Below are 15783 nucleotides of genomic sequence, written 5' to 3' on the forward strand. Positions count from 1 at the left end.
ATGATCTCACATAAAATGAATCTTGAGTTTTTTTTTTTTTTTTTTAAGCTTTGGCTGTTTACGTAACTATGTGCCAATGGCATTGAAATGTGATGCTAAGTTGCTTACCAGTAACAATGAATACACATCATTACTCAATTAGGCTAAACATACAGAAAACATAGATTATGTATGGCTTAATACTGTGCATCTGTGTACAGTGACAGCAAACTTGTGGATCTGTGATGTCTTCCAGATTCCTACAATGTAGTTATGATAGCATACAGATAACTTTAACCTGGGCCCAGGGCCTTATGGTGACAAAAGAAATCCAAAGATTTACTTGTGTTAAAATAAAAAAAATGCTTGACTTTACACACGTATTCATGCCTCATTCCAGGAAATGTTCAAGCACATTAATATGAAGTAGTGTGTTCCTTTCCCACACCTTTTCCAACACAAAGTGGTCTCTGAGCACACACTTTTCAATACCAGAAAAACAGCAAAAGTGATAACAGGGGGAAGAGTGCTACTGGAGGGTGATTGTTGACTTTTGATGCAGTAAGGCCCCTTTCACACTGGGGCGGTTTGCAGGCGTTATTGCGCTAAAAATACCGCCTGCAAACCGCCCCTAAACAGCCTCCGCTGTTTGTTCAGTGTGAAAGCCCGAGGGCTTTCACACTGAAGCGGTGCGCTGGCAGGACGGTAAAAAAAAGTCCTGCGAGCTGCATCTTTGGAGCGGTGTGTTCACCGCTCCTGCCCATTGAAATCAATGGGACAGCGCGGCTATACCGCGGTAATACAGCGGCTGTAGCCGTGCTGTACGAGCGGGTTTAACCCTTTTTCGGCCGCCAGCGGGGGTTAAAACCGCACCGCTAGCGGCCGAATACAGCCGCAAAAACGACGGTAAAACAGCGCTGTTTTAACGCCAACGCCCCCACCGCCCCAGTGTGAAAGGGGACTAAGACAGTTCTTAGAAGACATGGTAAGCAGGGTTATCCAGCATTATCTATCAAATTAATCAAAATAATATAAATAAAAATATAATATTAAGACATTTTAAAAAATTGCTTTGAGGTAGACACTAATGGCTCTGACTATGTCTAGGCAATGAAGAGAAATTTCCCTTTGGTGCTTTGGAGCCAGACATTGAGATTTAATACTGATACCATTTCAGGAGGAAAAGATGGTCCTGGGAGTAAGACTACCTCGTCATTTTGAAAAATGAGGAATGGTTCCCTTATAAGTCAGACTTGCCAACTCAGAGTCTATCATGTCTGACTACATGATAGTGACCAAAAAGGCTACTTTGCAGGAGGGGTAACTTAAAGCGGGGTTCCACCCAAATTTTGAACAATATCTGTATGTATTCTCTTCCTTGCCTAGATGCTGACATGCCGTTTAAAAAAATTTAAATCGCCGTAATTACCTTTCATTTTTCTATTCTTCTTTGCACTTCCTGGTTCTTCTCCCATGGGAGTAGGCGTGTTTCTAGCCTCTCCCAGACTCCTGGGAGCTAGTCTCAGGCTTCCCAGGATGCCACTGAGCATGTGCGGGAACGAGCGGTGAATGCTGGGAGCACAGCCTTCACCACATCCAGGAAATAAATGCTTGTGGGCTTCAAATGCCCACAATGAAGATGGAAACTGCCTGCAGTGAATAATATAAGTTATTCTTTCCGACGAAATCTGGCACAGGCGGACATATTACACACAATATGTGAGTATGTAATGCTGAGAAGAAAAGTTTGTGAATTAACTAAAAATAAAAAACGATAGATAGGTGGACCCCCGCTTTAAGGGGATATTCCTGATAGGTTGGAAGAGTGGAGATTTCAATAAAGCACGAGGTGCTGCACTGGGGGCTTGATGCGCTATTAACCTTAATTAAAGGTTTTGACAAGAGCGAAGCTAGAGGCTTTTGAAAAAGAATGGACAAGGCCAAAACCTTAAGGCCAAGTTCTGGTCATAATCTGAATGTAGGAAAGCCAATATGCAATGCATCTATCTGGTCTATCACATAAAATCCCAATAAAATACATTTGTAGTCAGATTCTTCGAGTGAGAAAGTGACACTCCTAAGCACCAAGGCCTGAGGTGTGCCTTGGTCTGACTGGTCAGTATGCCTGAAAAGAGGGCATACCCTGAATGTAAGAAAAAGTATTAAAAAATATATATAAAACACAAAGCGCTGTGATGCTAAATAGCTGATAATTACACATAAAACCAAGTGAGGCTGCTATCAAAAGAGAGTGTTTTCAGAGTCACTTAAAAAGAATAAATAATGATATTTGAAGCGCTTCACAATGTGCATGAAAATGAATATATAAGAATAAATATAAATAGTCAAATAAATCCAGCGGTGAGTAAAAATTCCTATAAAATCCAGCAATCAAAATAGTGTAAAATTATAAAAAATTAGTGACACCAAATGTGTAAAAAATTCACATAAAAAATCCACATAAAAATAAATATATAGGGATGTATTCAGAAGGTTCAATTATACAGGTGTAGAATCCTGATTGGTATAGAGCTTTTGATCACTAGCACAGCTGTTTAAAAACACTTGCTTAATTAAGGTGCTCATTGATAGTACCAATGTGTTTTTTGCTTCTATTCACAACCAATGTGAGAATCATAAACAGGCAGATAAGAGAAAAAAACAATCATTGATCCTTGAAAAAGTCACGTGACTGTGATGTAACGTGTGGGAGGAGCCAAGGAAGCTCTGTGCAGATCAGCAGTTTCACACAGTGTACTGCACTGAATCTGCTCCTGTCTAAGGCGGCTGACTGCTATAGTAAAACCTGCATATGCCTTATCATTATAAGGCACACGTGAGTGGATTGAAGTTTGCCTGTGTACCTTGGTATCCTAACTATTGCACAATGATTGTTTTTTTCTCTTATCTGCCTGTTTATGATTCTCACATTGGTTGTGAATAGAAGCAAAAAACACATTGGTACTATCAATGAGCACCTTAATTAAGCAAGTGTTTTTAAACAGCTGTGCTAGTGATCAAAAGCTCTATACCAATCAGGATTCTACACCTGTATAATTGAACCTTCTGAATACATCCCTATATATTTATTTTTATGTGGATTTTTTATGTGAATTTTTTACACATTTGGTGTCACTAATTTTTTATAATTTTACACTATTTTGATTGCTGGATTTTATAGGAATTTTTACTCACCGCTGGATTTATTTGACTATTTATATTTATTCTTATATATTCATTTTCATGCACATTGTGAAGCGCTTCAAATATCATTATTTATTATTTATAAGAAAAAGTATTATGAGTATGTATGAAGATTGGGGGAAACAGGTGGGTGGGAACCCAGAATCGCCGACGAGCCCTGGCCTGACAGAGGAAGGGGCTTAAATTGCCCTCTCAGACTCCTCCCACAAATACAGGCTAGCCTCCGGCTAGCCTTTACACTTGTAGTCAGAGTCTTCGAGTGAGAAAGTGATACTCCTAAGCACCAAGGCCTAAGGTGTGCCTTGGCCTGACTGGTCAGTATGCCTGATAAGAGGGCAAAAAGACACAAATTTAGGTGAAGAAGGGAAGGTAACAATCCATCAAGTGGAGTAGCGCGCGCCCGGATGGCAACAGTATATATCCAATAAGGGTCTACTATGACAGGAGAAACCCCCCCCCCCGACTCCTGACTTGGTGATGAGACAGAACCCCCTATAGAACCTGCGAAGCTACCCAGAACCCACCTAAACGTCCCGTGAACGATTGGACAGAGCCTGAAGCCCCGAGACGACCCAGACATAAGAATGAACTGCTTGTGAATGAGAGGATGTGTGGGGGAAGGGGAGCAATGGCTGTCCCGAGGAGCCCCTGTAAAATGATAGCCGAGAAGATCGAAACTTCAACCGGACACCAGTGAAGTGCTCAGTGAACCCCCCCCAAGCCCTGGCCTACCCATACTGGTATGGGGAAGTGCGAGGGTGAGTGCCAAAGAACAACTGGCAGGAGTTCAAAATGCTAAATACCTGAAGGATGTGATGGAGTACATGGATGAGGCCCATGCACTATGGCAATAAGCATGGAGAAACCATGCCAGACACAGAATACTGGTCTCACCTGATTCGATCGGGTCATGCTTCAGCCTGTGACCTGGAAACCGAGTCTGAATCCTGAACCGAGGAAGGAGGGCCAGACTCCACGCCGGGGAAATAAGCCCCATGGCATGAAACAGTCATACCCAAAGTGACTGAAACCCCCCTACCTGGAACCGGCTGAGGAACGGAAAAGATGACTGGACCGAGCAGTCTTCCAGGCCACATCCTAGACAAGAGATCAGAGCTGAGAGTGGAATCCAGAATCATGACGACGTTTGCCCAAACCTACCAATTAAGGACCAACAAGGGGATGATGAATGGCAATACAGCCCAACCTGAGAACATGAACAAGAGAAATGACAGACAACAAGACATGAGAACAACAACGCCCCATCTGTGCCTACCTACTAGTATGAGAACATGAGCAAAAATGTCAAGACCACTGCACGTGAAAAACCTGATGACGGACCCCTGCTCTCGTGTGAGTAGTGAGTGAGCCCGAGTAACCTGCCGCGCAGAGACAGGTAATTAACTGAAAACTCAGGGCTGGTGTACCCATAGACCATGGTGGGTAATCGTACAGGTGTGGTGAATGAACGTGCATCGTATGACGTATGTTATACGGGCAAGAAGATTGTGGTCAACAATCATTAACAAACGAAAACCTCAGCCCGTATGGATCTGTAGACGTGACAGATCCTGACATGTGAGCCCTAGCTAACTGACCCAGGTACAAACATGAACAAAGCACGATGAGACATGACAAACAACGAAGATGAAAACAGCTACCGGAGTATATGCCGTGACTGAACAACCATGCCCCTCTGAGAAATGCTGAGGCTGAAATGCTATGGCAGAAATGCTGAGACTGAACACTGAGGCAGAAACGTTATGACAGAAATCTTGGGGCAGAAACACAAGGACAGCAACGCTATGACAGAAAATGCTATGACAGAAATACTGAAACTAAATGCTGAGACAGAAACGTAATGACAGAAAAACCTGGGGCAGAAATGCAATGACAGAAACACTGAGGCAGAAACCCTGGGGCAGAAATGCCATGACAGAAACGCTGAGGCAGAAATGCCATGACAGAAACGCTGAGGCAGAAATGCCATGACAGAAACGCTGAGGCAGAAATGCCATGACAGAAACCCTGGGGCAGAAATGCCATGACAGAAACGCGGAGGCAGAAATGCCATGACAGAAACGCGGAGGCAGAAATGCCATGACAGAAACGCGGAGGCAGAAATGCCATGACAGAAACCCTGGGGCAGAAATGCCATGACAGAAAATCCTGGGGCAGAAACACTCTGACAGAATGCTGAGACAGAAACGCGATGACAGAAATCCTGGGGCAGAAACGCTGAGGCAGAAGTGCCATGACAGAAACGCTGAGACTGAAATACTGATGGCAGAAATGCAAAGACAGAATCCTGGGGCAGAAACGCTATGACAGAAATGCCGAGACAGAAACAGTTGAGACTGAACGCTGAGCCAGAAATACTGGGGCAGAACACTATGACAGAAAACGCCATGACCGAATAAAGAAAAACGCCATGACAGAAATCCTGGGGCAGAGACGCTATGACAGAAATCCTGGGGCAGAGATGCTATGACAGAAATCCTGGGTCAGAAACGCTATGACAGAAATCCTGGGTCAGAAACACTATGACAGAAATCCTGTTTCAGAAACGCTATGAGAGAAATCCTGGGTCAGAAACGCTATGACAGAAATCCTGGGTCAGAAACACTATGACAGAACCCTGGAGCAGAAACGCTATGACAGAACCCTGGGGCAGAGACGCTATGATAGAAATGCCGAGACTGTACGCCGAGACAGAAATGCCGGGGCAGAACGCTATGACAGAAATGCTATGGCAGAACGCTAAGACAGAAATGCTGAATGCCATGACAGAAATCCTAAACGCCATGACAGAAATGCTGGGCAGAACGCTATGACAGAAATGCTGAACGCTATGACAGAAATGCTGGACGTTATGACAGAAATGCTGGGCAGAACGCTATGACAGAAATGCTGAACGCTATGACAGAAATGCTGAATGCTATGACAGAAATGCTGGGCAGAACGCTATGACAGAAATGCTGAACGCTACGACAGAAATGCTGAACGCTACGACAGAAGTGCTGAACGCTACGACAGAACTGCCAGAAACACCATGACAGAAATAACGGGGCCGAAAGCCATGACAGAAATGCTGGGGCAGAACGCTACAACAGAAATGCTGAGGCAGAAACACTATGACAGAAAAAACGCTATGACAGAAAAACAAGTGCTGAGACTAAATGCCTAAACAGAAATGCTATGACAGAAAATCTGTGCCGAAACGCTATAACAGAAACCCTGGGGCTGAAATGCCACGATATGAACACTTGTGACTGAAGCTGTGGATGCCCGGGAGACGTGCGGGGATCCCCCCCACATGATGGCCCACGTAAATAGGTGAGCAGTCGGGTGAGCGCCCCCCCATGAGAACTGGGAGGCATGCGGGCGCCCCCTCTGTTATACCTGAAAGGTTCCACATGTACTGTCACTTTAAGGCTGGCTCCACCCAGGAGTGATGACAAGGGTCAAGGGGTATAGTAGCCATCTTAGAGCACATGTAAGGAAGCATATAAGATGTACCTGTCCTGAGATGCATGTTGCAGTGTACAGTGTGTACTGAAATAAACATCCATTGTTCCAGACCAGAGTCTTGTGTCTCTCACAACTCAGAGGATATAACACCCTCCATGATCCCCGGCGTAGTACCAGGGAGGTGAACTGGCGGGCGAGTAGTAAGTGGGTGGGTGAAGGATGGATGCATGGACGGACCCCCCCCATGGGAGCCGGGAGAAGCAGGCAGCACCCTGACCAGATGGAGCCGTGGGGAAAGAGGGTGGGTGGATGATCCCCCCCCGCCATGAGCGCCGGGAGGAGTGGGCGGCCCCCACAGCTCTGGTAGGCACACTAGGATGAAAGGGAGAAGCGGGTAGCACCCTGACCAGATGGAGCCGTGGGGAAAGAGGGTTTGTTGGATGATTCCGCTCCCCCCGGCATGAGCGCTGGGAGGAGCGGGCGGCCCCCACAGCTCTGGTAGGCACACTAGGATGAAAGGGAGAAGCGGGTGGCAGCTAAAGTAATGGACGGATGCCCCCTTCCCCCCGGCATGAGCGCTGGGAGAAGCGGGTGGCCCCCACAGCTCTGGCAGGCACATTAGGATGAAAGGGAGAAGCGGGCAGCGGCTAAGGTAATGTACGGACGCCCCCCCCTCCCCCCGGCATGAGCGCCGGGAGAAGCGGGCGTGCAGTACCCTGACCAAATGAAGCCGAGGGGAAGGAGGGTGGGTGAAGGATGGACGGCCCCCCCGGCATAAGCACCGGGAGAAGCGGGCAGGCGGCCCCCTCATGGAGCCGTGTGAGGAGAGAAGCAGGAGGCTGGCTGACCATCCCCACTGAACACCCACACGAAGCAAGCTGGTAAGGGGAGAGAGGAGCTGGCTGGCGAGCGGCTCCATCATAGAGCTGGATTTACAGAGGAGTCGGCGGCGGGCAGCCGATCACACCCCCCCCGCTGGAACACTGGGAGAAGTGCGGACCCGTGAATGTGGGTGCCGAGGGGAGACCATGTGGGTGGGCAAGCTAACTCCCCGGTGGAGCACCGAGAGAGGCACCGCCACCATAATTGCAGCCGACTGTGGCTTAGCATGGACCCGGAAGTGACGTGTAAGCCCCACCCCCTTCTGAACCCAGAAACGCCGACGAGCCCTGGCCTGACAGAGGAGGAGGCTAAATAGCCCTCTCAGACTCCTCCCACAAATACAGGCTAGCCTTTACACTTACGTTTTTGGTTGTAACATGACAAAATTTGGAAAATTTCAAGGGGTATGAATACTTTTTAAAGGCACTGTATGATAGTAGATCTTTCTGTAAGTAGCCTTACCTGTTTTTATCACAGTAGGAATGACAGACTCAGTGAACCATCTGTCTCCTAAAGTGGAACTCCACCCAAAAGGGGAAGTTCCTCTAAGTCCTCCTCTCCCATATTTGGAGTGTCATTTTTGGTGGGGGTAGCGGGTACCCACTTCTGCTCAGATCTCCTAGGCGATTCGAGTGGAAGTTCTTCTTCCCCCCCCTCCCTGTAGTCTTCTGGGACACGTACGTCACAGGTTCCAGAAGACCGCAAGACCATTCACAAAGCGCAGTGGGCAGCTGGCTGGGATGCCGAAAGCAGCATAGTCAGCTGCCCACAGTTAGGATGCCGATGCTGGGAACCCAAAGGTCAATGAAGAACCAGCCTGGGTGAGGACGGTGATGGATCCCTGGATGGGTACAGTAAGTATCCTTTTAGTAAAAGTCAGCAGCTAAACCAGATGTTGGACAGCCCCCATAACCCAAGGTCTCATTTCCCTATTACAGTGCCTTGCCAAAGTATTTACCCCCTTGGCATTTTTCGTGTTTTGTTGCCTCACAACCTGGAATTAACATGGATTGTTTGAGGATTTGCATAATTACATTTACAGAACATGCCCACAACTTTGAAGATGTTTTTTTTTTATTGTGAAGCAAACAACAAATGGGACAAAATAATAGTCAATGTGCATAACTATTCACTCCCTTAAAGTCAATACTTTGTAGAGCCACCTTTTGCGTCTATCACAGCTCCAAATAGCTTTGGATAAGTCTCTATGGGCTTGCCACATCTTACCACTGGGATTTTTGCCCATTCCTCCTTGCAAAACTGCTCCAGCTCCTTCAAGTTGGATGGTTTGCGCTTGTGAACAGCAATCTTTAAGTCTGACCACAGATTTTCTATTGGATTGAGGTCTGGGCTTTGACTAAGCCATTCCAACACATTTACATATTTCCCCTTAAACCACTCAAGTGTTGCTTTAGTAGTGTGTTTGGGGTCATTGTCCTGCTGTAAGGTGACCCTCCGTCCTAGCCTCAAAATCACACATACACAGAGTGGTACAGGTTTTGCTCAGGAATATCCCTGTATTTAGCACCATCCATCTTTCCCTCAACTCTGACCAGTTTCCCAGTCCCAACTGTTGAAAAACATCCCCACAGCATGATGTTGCCACCACCATGTTTCACTGTGGGGATGGTGTTCTTTCGGTGATGTGATGTGTTGGATTTGCGCCAGACATAGTGTTTTCTTTGATGGCCAAAAAGTTACATTTCTGTCTCATCAGACAAGAGCACCTTCCTCTATACATTTTGGGAGTCTCCCACATGCCTTTTCGCAAACTCAAAACGTGCCAATTTGTTTTTTGCTGAAAGTAATGGCTTTCTTCTGGCCACTCTGCCATAAAGCCCAACTCTATGGAGCATACGGCTTATTGTCGTCCTATGTACAGATACTCCAGTCACTGCTGTGGAACTCTGCAGCTCCTCCAGGGTTACCTTAGGTCTCTGTGCTGCCTCTCTGATTAATGCCCGCCTTGCCCAGTCCATGAGTTTTGTTGTGCGGCTGTCTCTTGGCAGGTTTGCTGTTGTGCCATGTTCTTTCCATTTGGTTATGATAGATTTGATGGTGCTCCTACGGGTTCATCAAAGATTTGGATATTTTTTTATAACCTAACCCTGACTTGTACTTCTCAACAACATTGTCCCTTACTTGTTTGGAGAGTTCCTTGGTCTTCATGGCAGTGTTTGGTTAGTGGTACCTCCTGCTTAGGTGTTGCAGCCCCTGGGGCCTTCCAAAATGGTTTGTATATGTAATGACAGATCATGTGACACTTAGATTGCACACAGGTGGACAACATTTCACTAATTATGTGACTTCTGAAGGTAATTGGTTGCACCAGAGCTTTTTATGGGCTTCATAACAAAGGGGGTGAATACATACGCACATGCCAATTATCATTTTTTTATTTCTGAAAAATACTTTTATATATATATTTTTACTTCACCAACTTAGACTATTGTGTTCTGATCCATCACATATAATTCAGGTTAAACAAACATTGAACTAAAGGCTGTAATGTAACAAAATAGGTAAAAAGCCAAGAGGGATACTTTTGCAAGGCACTGTATACGCCTCCACCCTAAGTAATTCGAATTTGCGTACTCCATCTCACTGCACCAACTGGGAAAGGGACTTTAGCTCCACGCAAACCCCTGAGACCTGGAATAAAATCTGGGAGGCACTATTCCACTCTTCCTGTAACGTCATTAGTTTACAAAACTCTTTCAAAGTACTGTCCCAGTGGTACTTTACTCCGGCTGGAATTGCTAAATGTCTCCCTACCTATCCTCCCACATGCTTTAGGGGATGCTCAGATTTAGGTGCCATGAAGCATATATGGTGGACATGCCCAAAGGCCAAACGATTGTGCATAAGGGTCTACAACATGATCAATTCAGTACTACACATAAATTTACGAAAAGACCCTTGGGAGGCGCTTCTACACAAACTAAAAGAAGGTGCTACCAAACGTGAACGCACTCTTGTGACCCATATATTTTTGGCCACGAAACAAACAAATGCAAAAGTGTGGAAGACACGGATTCTCAACTTTGACAAAGTGAAAAGTCCCCCCCCCCCCCTTTTTTTTTTCTCTTATTTCTGATCCTCTTAGCTTTGAAATTGGCCCCTTGCCCACAGGCAAGAGTGGTACCCCTATTGGTCCCATGGACGATGATATCGTCTTCAGTTCTGTGGTTCCCAGCTAAAGGGCCTTCTTTTAGGACACAAAGCGTATTGCGATCTCGAGCATGGCTCTGATATTTTTCCACCTTACAATTTAATTTTGCTTGGATATTTTCTTTGCCATTACATCATTGTTTAATGTTCAGTGTTTGCGGAGGGAAACTCCCTTTGAACCTGTACCTGTTATCATACCTATGATAGCCTATGTTTCTTATTGTTTCTAATAAAATTAAAGTGAAAGAAAAGTCAGCAGCTACAGCTATAGCTGCTGACTTTAAATATTTTAATTATTTTTTGCCCAGACTGAACAACCACTTATAAGACTTAGGCTTTAACAGTCATGCTGTTAAAGCCCGAGACTGAGAAGCAGGATGGAACAGAGGGCCCTGGGACAGCAGGTCTGGCCTGCCGGGAAGAGGCCAGGGGTAGTCTCCTGGTAGTTTGAGTATGTCTGTGTTCCAGGTTCTTCTGGCCAGTTTGGTGCAATGAGAATCACTGGCTTCTTCTACTGCTCTATCTTGTGGCACAGATGAGGTATAATTCACACTGGGGGCAGGCAAAGATTAGCCTGATCTGAGACCAGGGGATTATCAAGCCATCTGATGCCAGCACTAAAGGGTCCTTGGTCTTGGCCACATACAGAGGTAGATTGTTGTTGAATCTAGGCCAGGATGTCCACATTTGGGGTCTCCCATCTAAGGCTAAAGGGCCACAATGTTAATAAGGGGGCTAGAGAACCTTAGTTATGAGAAACAACTACAAACATTAAACTTTTCTTCCCTGGAGAATAAACGCTTAAAAAGGTGATGCGATCGCAATATACTGATCCTTGAATGGTGACTACAGCATTGGGAAGAAACTTTTTAATCTTAGATTTCTAAAAAAAATACACACAGCCACACAATGAAGTTGGATGAGAAGCAGTTCAATTCTAAACTGCGGAAGGGGTTCTTTACTGTTAGGGCGGTAAAGATGTGGAAATTCCTTCCACAGTTGGTGGTGTCAGCGGAGAGTATAGATAAGTTCGAAAAACCTTCTAGATGTGTTTCTTAGCTAACATTGTGTACAGGGATATAAAAAACAATAGTCACACACACTCATTTTGTGTGTCCCCAGCAGTGATCACCACAGGTAATCAATGTCCCTGTAGAAAGCCATGGAAAGCTTGGTGGCTGTTGCTAGCTGCTCACAGGTCGCAAAAACAGTTGCAAGAATCAACAGATTTCTACCGCTGTCATCTGCACTGGGGCTAGTTGCCCATGCAAATGTAGCATTAAAGTGGCAGTCAGCACACAAATTAAAAGCTATGCTTAACTTTCCCAAACTGGAGCTGAATGGTACTTTTTTAAAGGGTTCAGAAAAACTGTTCAATGCTTGCTGAAAGCTTCCCAAAACCTTGCTGCACACACAGCTCTTTTACCTGAGCTGAAGCCCATGGGCCCCATGGGAGGTTTAACAAGCTTTTTCATCTTCTGCCAAGACTTTTTCTTTAAAAACTTGAAACTGATTACTTGGCCCAGTGAACTTTTTTTTTTCCCACATCCATTTTGCATGCACAAAAAATGTGCTTATGACATTTATAACATCTAGATATAGGACATCTATATGTAAACATGCTAAACATTTGGTGAATTGGATTTCACTCAAAAAAAAGAATTGTATGCAAAAACAAATCGAAATAAGACATGCAAACTTTTTTAACCCTTAAGGCTAGGTTTTCACTATTGCGACCAGAAAGTCACGTGATTTTGCAGCGATTTTTGCCACGATTTTGATGTGACTTGAAGCAATGCCTGTGTATTCTTGAGGTCTATGGACCTCAAGTCACATCAAAGTGGGACCAAAGTCATGAAGTGACTACCTTGAAGTCATACAGATATGCACAGTACTCATTGGAAATCATGGGGTACGACTCGTCATGTGGCTTTGCAGTCCCAAGTCGCATGGCAAATCGCACTAGTGGAAAGAGAGCCTTAGTGAATCAGCAGCACTCATATTTTGCATACAGGTTACAACCCTAGAATATGGATAAGATTATGGCTGCAATCATTTCAACAAAGTGCTATAGGGAACTATATTAAATGTTAGAGTTCCACCTTGAATGTCCCGGCAATTGCTACATACGTTTGTTCCATGTCAGTGATTGCCTGCTAAAGTAGGAAAAGTGATACCCTTTTTCTTCTAATGGCTGTCATCACAATCCTTTAAGGTATAACAGACAACAATCTGATCTCTCTTGGTTATATATCTAAAAAAAAATAATTGAAAAGCCTACACATGCTTTTTAAGTAGCACTCATATATGATCACAAATGATCTCAAAACAGAAAGATCTCTTGTCTATCTGATGCTCACATGCTACAGCCATAGTACTGTATTGGCCTTTAATACAAAGAGCAAAATGAAATGTTGACTATACACCCAACTTTCTTCTGTTCTCCTAAGGAGAAGGTAATACACTCTGCCTAAACATCTGGAATTTGTTGTCCCTGTCACTGAAAAGAAACACTCATAAAATAACAGCCATTGCAACATACTTGCACAAGTTAAAAGAATTTGAACATTCTTCCCTTGAATAATATTAAAGAAAAATGTGACTTGGAAATACCTGTCACTGCTTGTCTTTAATTTATTGAAGAGAACAGAGCCATAGTTCAAAATAAAAATGTAACAATTACAATTTCTATTTTTCATATTGAAGCATGCCAAATAAGTTGAAGTGTTGAGATGATATAATGAATGTTTTTCAAACTTTAAGAAGGTTAAAGTGATTGTAAAAGATGTTTTTTTATTTTTTTTAAATAACAAACATGTCATACTTAACTCCACTGTGCAGCTCGTTTTGCACAGAGTGGCCCCGATCATCCTCTTCTGGGGTCCCCCGGTGGCTCTCGCGGTCCTCCCTACTTCAGATAACCCCCTGGGAGAAGTGCTCTCCCGAGGAGTTACTTTGCGGGCACGCTCCCGAGTCCAGCATTTGTGTCCACAGACATGAATGCCGGACTCTGCCCCGCCCCCACGTCATTGGATTTGATTGACAGCAGCGGGAGCCAATGGCTGTGCTGCTATCAATCTTTCCAATCAAGAGCTGGGACCCTGTGGAGAGAGGGACAGTGCGTCCCCGCCGAAGAGATGAAGGGGCTCAGGTAAGTAAAACAGGGGGCTGGGGGGCCGGTGACTGCCAGGTGTTTTTTTCACCTTAATGCATAGGATGCATTAAGGTGAAAAAACACAAGGGTTTACAACCTCTTTAAAGTGTTACTAAACCCACAACAGTATAATCAGTCTGTGAATGCGTTAAAGCATGCTGGTTATACTCACTATGGAACCTAAGGGGTTAATCCTCCGCATTGTGTAAAAAGGCTGTTTGATCCTGTCTTCTTTGATCCTCCCCTTTTCCCACAATGCATCTGCTGATAGTACAGAGTCTTGGGGGCACATGCTGTTTGGTGTGTATTGCTAGAGAGTTCTTATTTCTTTTCTTGGGACGGTGCATGTGATCGGCACAGGGCCAATCAGCACTGTCCAGACAGAGGGTCAGGGGTCCTGCAGCCTCATAGGACAGTCAGAGTAGAATGAAAACTCCTCTTACAAGCTTTAACCAGACACTGATAAAAGTCATAAGACTGCCATATACTGCTGATGAGAAAAGGTATTTAGCAGTTTATATTTACTAAAATAATCGCATTTCCATGTTCTGTTTACTGTGGGAGACCAGATATAGTGAATGCAGGGTCCTGGGTTTAGGAATACTTTATGTTTTGCACATGGCAATAACTTTGTGTATGCTTACTGGAAACATTTTTTTTCCAAACTATTAGGGCCCATTCACACATTGTGTTGCAGTAAAGCACATTAATGCATGGCCCGCCTTGTGTTGCGTTGTCATTCATTTCAAATGACACAATGGACCACAACCTTCAGCTGTAAACCAGTCCCCAGAAAACACTGAAAGAAAAAATGCATAACGTGGACCTTGTTTCACACCAGACAGGGCCGGTGTTACCACTAGGCGAACTAGGCAGCCGCCTAGGGCACACTGCCACCTAGGGCACAGCCATGGCGAGTGCCACATTTCTCTCCTGTCACCTCCTCATCCCCAGGGGATGTCACCTCTAGGGCCGCTGGCCCTCCCCCTCACACACTGCTGCACCTGCACACAGTGGAAGTGAGCTGAGATCTCGGCACCGGACAAGGTCATTCACTGGATGATGGGGATCACCGCTCAATGCAGCTGAAGTCAGCCCAAAGCTCTGATAACTGCCTGTCATTACCAGCCAGCATGAATCTTGGGGTGGAGATGCGGGAGCAGGTGGATGAACTCTGCTGTGGAACCGTGGAAGCACTGACCTGGGTGGCGGGACTGAGCGGGGACTGACCAACCAGGTACTCCAACCATGTGCTGCTCGCTGTGTCTTGCAAGGCAGCTCAGGTCAGTTTAATGAGAAGGAAACACATATCACAGGGGGGTATAGTCTATACAGGGCAGGGGGTGTAGGGTTAAAGGGGGGAAGTGTATACAGGAAGGGTGGTGTAGGGTTAAAGGGGAGAAGTGTATAAAGGAAGGGGGGTGTAGGGTTAAAGGGGGACGTGTAAACAGAAAGGGGGGGGGATGGTGCAAGTAGCTGGTCTTGCCTAGGGCACAAAATAGTCTAGCACCGGCCCTGACAACAGAAGACATTTTCACATTGTTTTTGATGTCCTGCATTTTTGAAAGACTCCATCTGATGCTACATGAATGGCAAAATGCAGGACAGAGCACATGACTAAAGAGATGAAAAATACTGAGCATTGGGTCCTCAAAAAAGAAAAACAACTCATCAACACAAAACAGACTTTTAGGCCTGATTCACATCTATGCAGGTTGCAGTTTGCATATTGCAGGTGCATTTTGCATTTTTCAATACACGCTTTTGATCCATTGAAGTCTATGGAACCAAAAACCAGAAAAAAATCCCTGCCCGTTTCTATAAAATGCACAGATGTGAACTACATCCACAGGAAACCTTGTTAAATGGACTGTAGTGTGTTTCTGCAAAACTGAAAACGCACTAAAAATGCATAGGTGTGA

The 15783-nt window shown here is 45.1% G+C and overlaps 1 protein-coding gene across 3 annotated transcripts in view; it reads right to left on the reverse strand.

The window, feature by feature from the left end:
- The window catches only part of MRTFB (myocardin related transcription factor B), a 501337-nt gene that overhangs the window by 210615 nt on the left and 274939 nt on the right, over positions 1-15783 (reverse strand). The gene's annotated exons all lie outside the window — the stretch shown is intronic.

The sequence above is a fragment of the Aquarana catesbeiana genome, linkage group LG06 (genome assembly GCF_042186555.1).
Source record: "Aquarana catesbeiana isolate 2022-GZ linkage group LG06, ASM4218655v1, whole genome shotgun sequence".
In the NCBI taxonomy this organism is placed as follows: domain Eukaryota; kingdom Metazoa; phylum Chordata; class Amphibia; order Anura; family Ranidae; genus Aquarana; species Aquarana catesbeiana.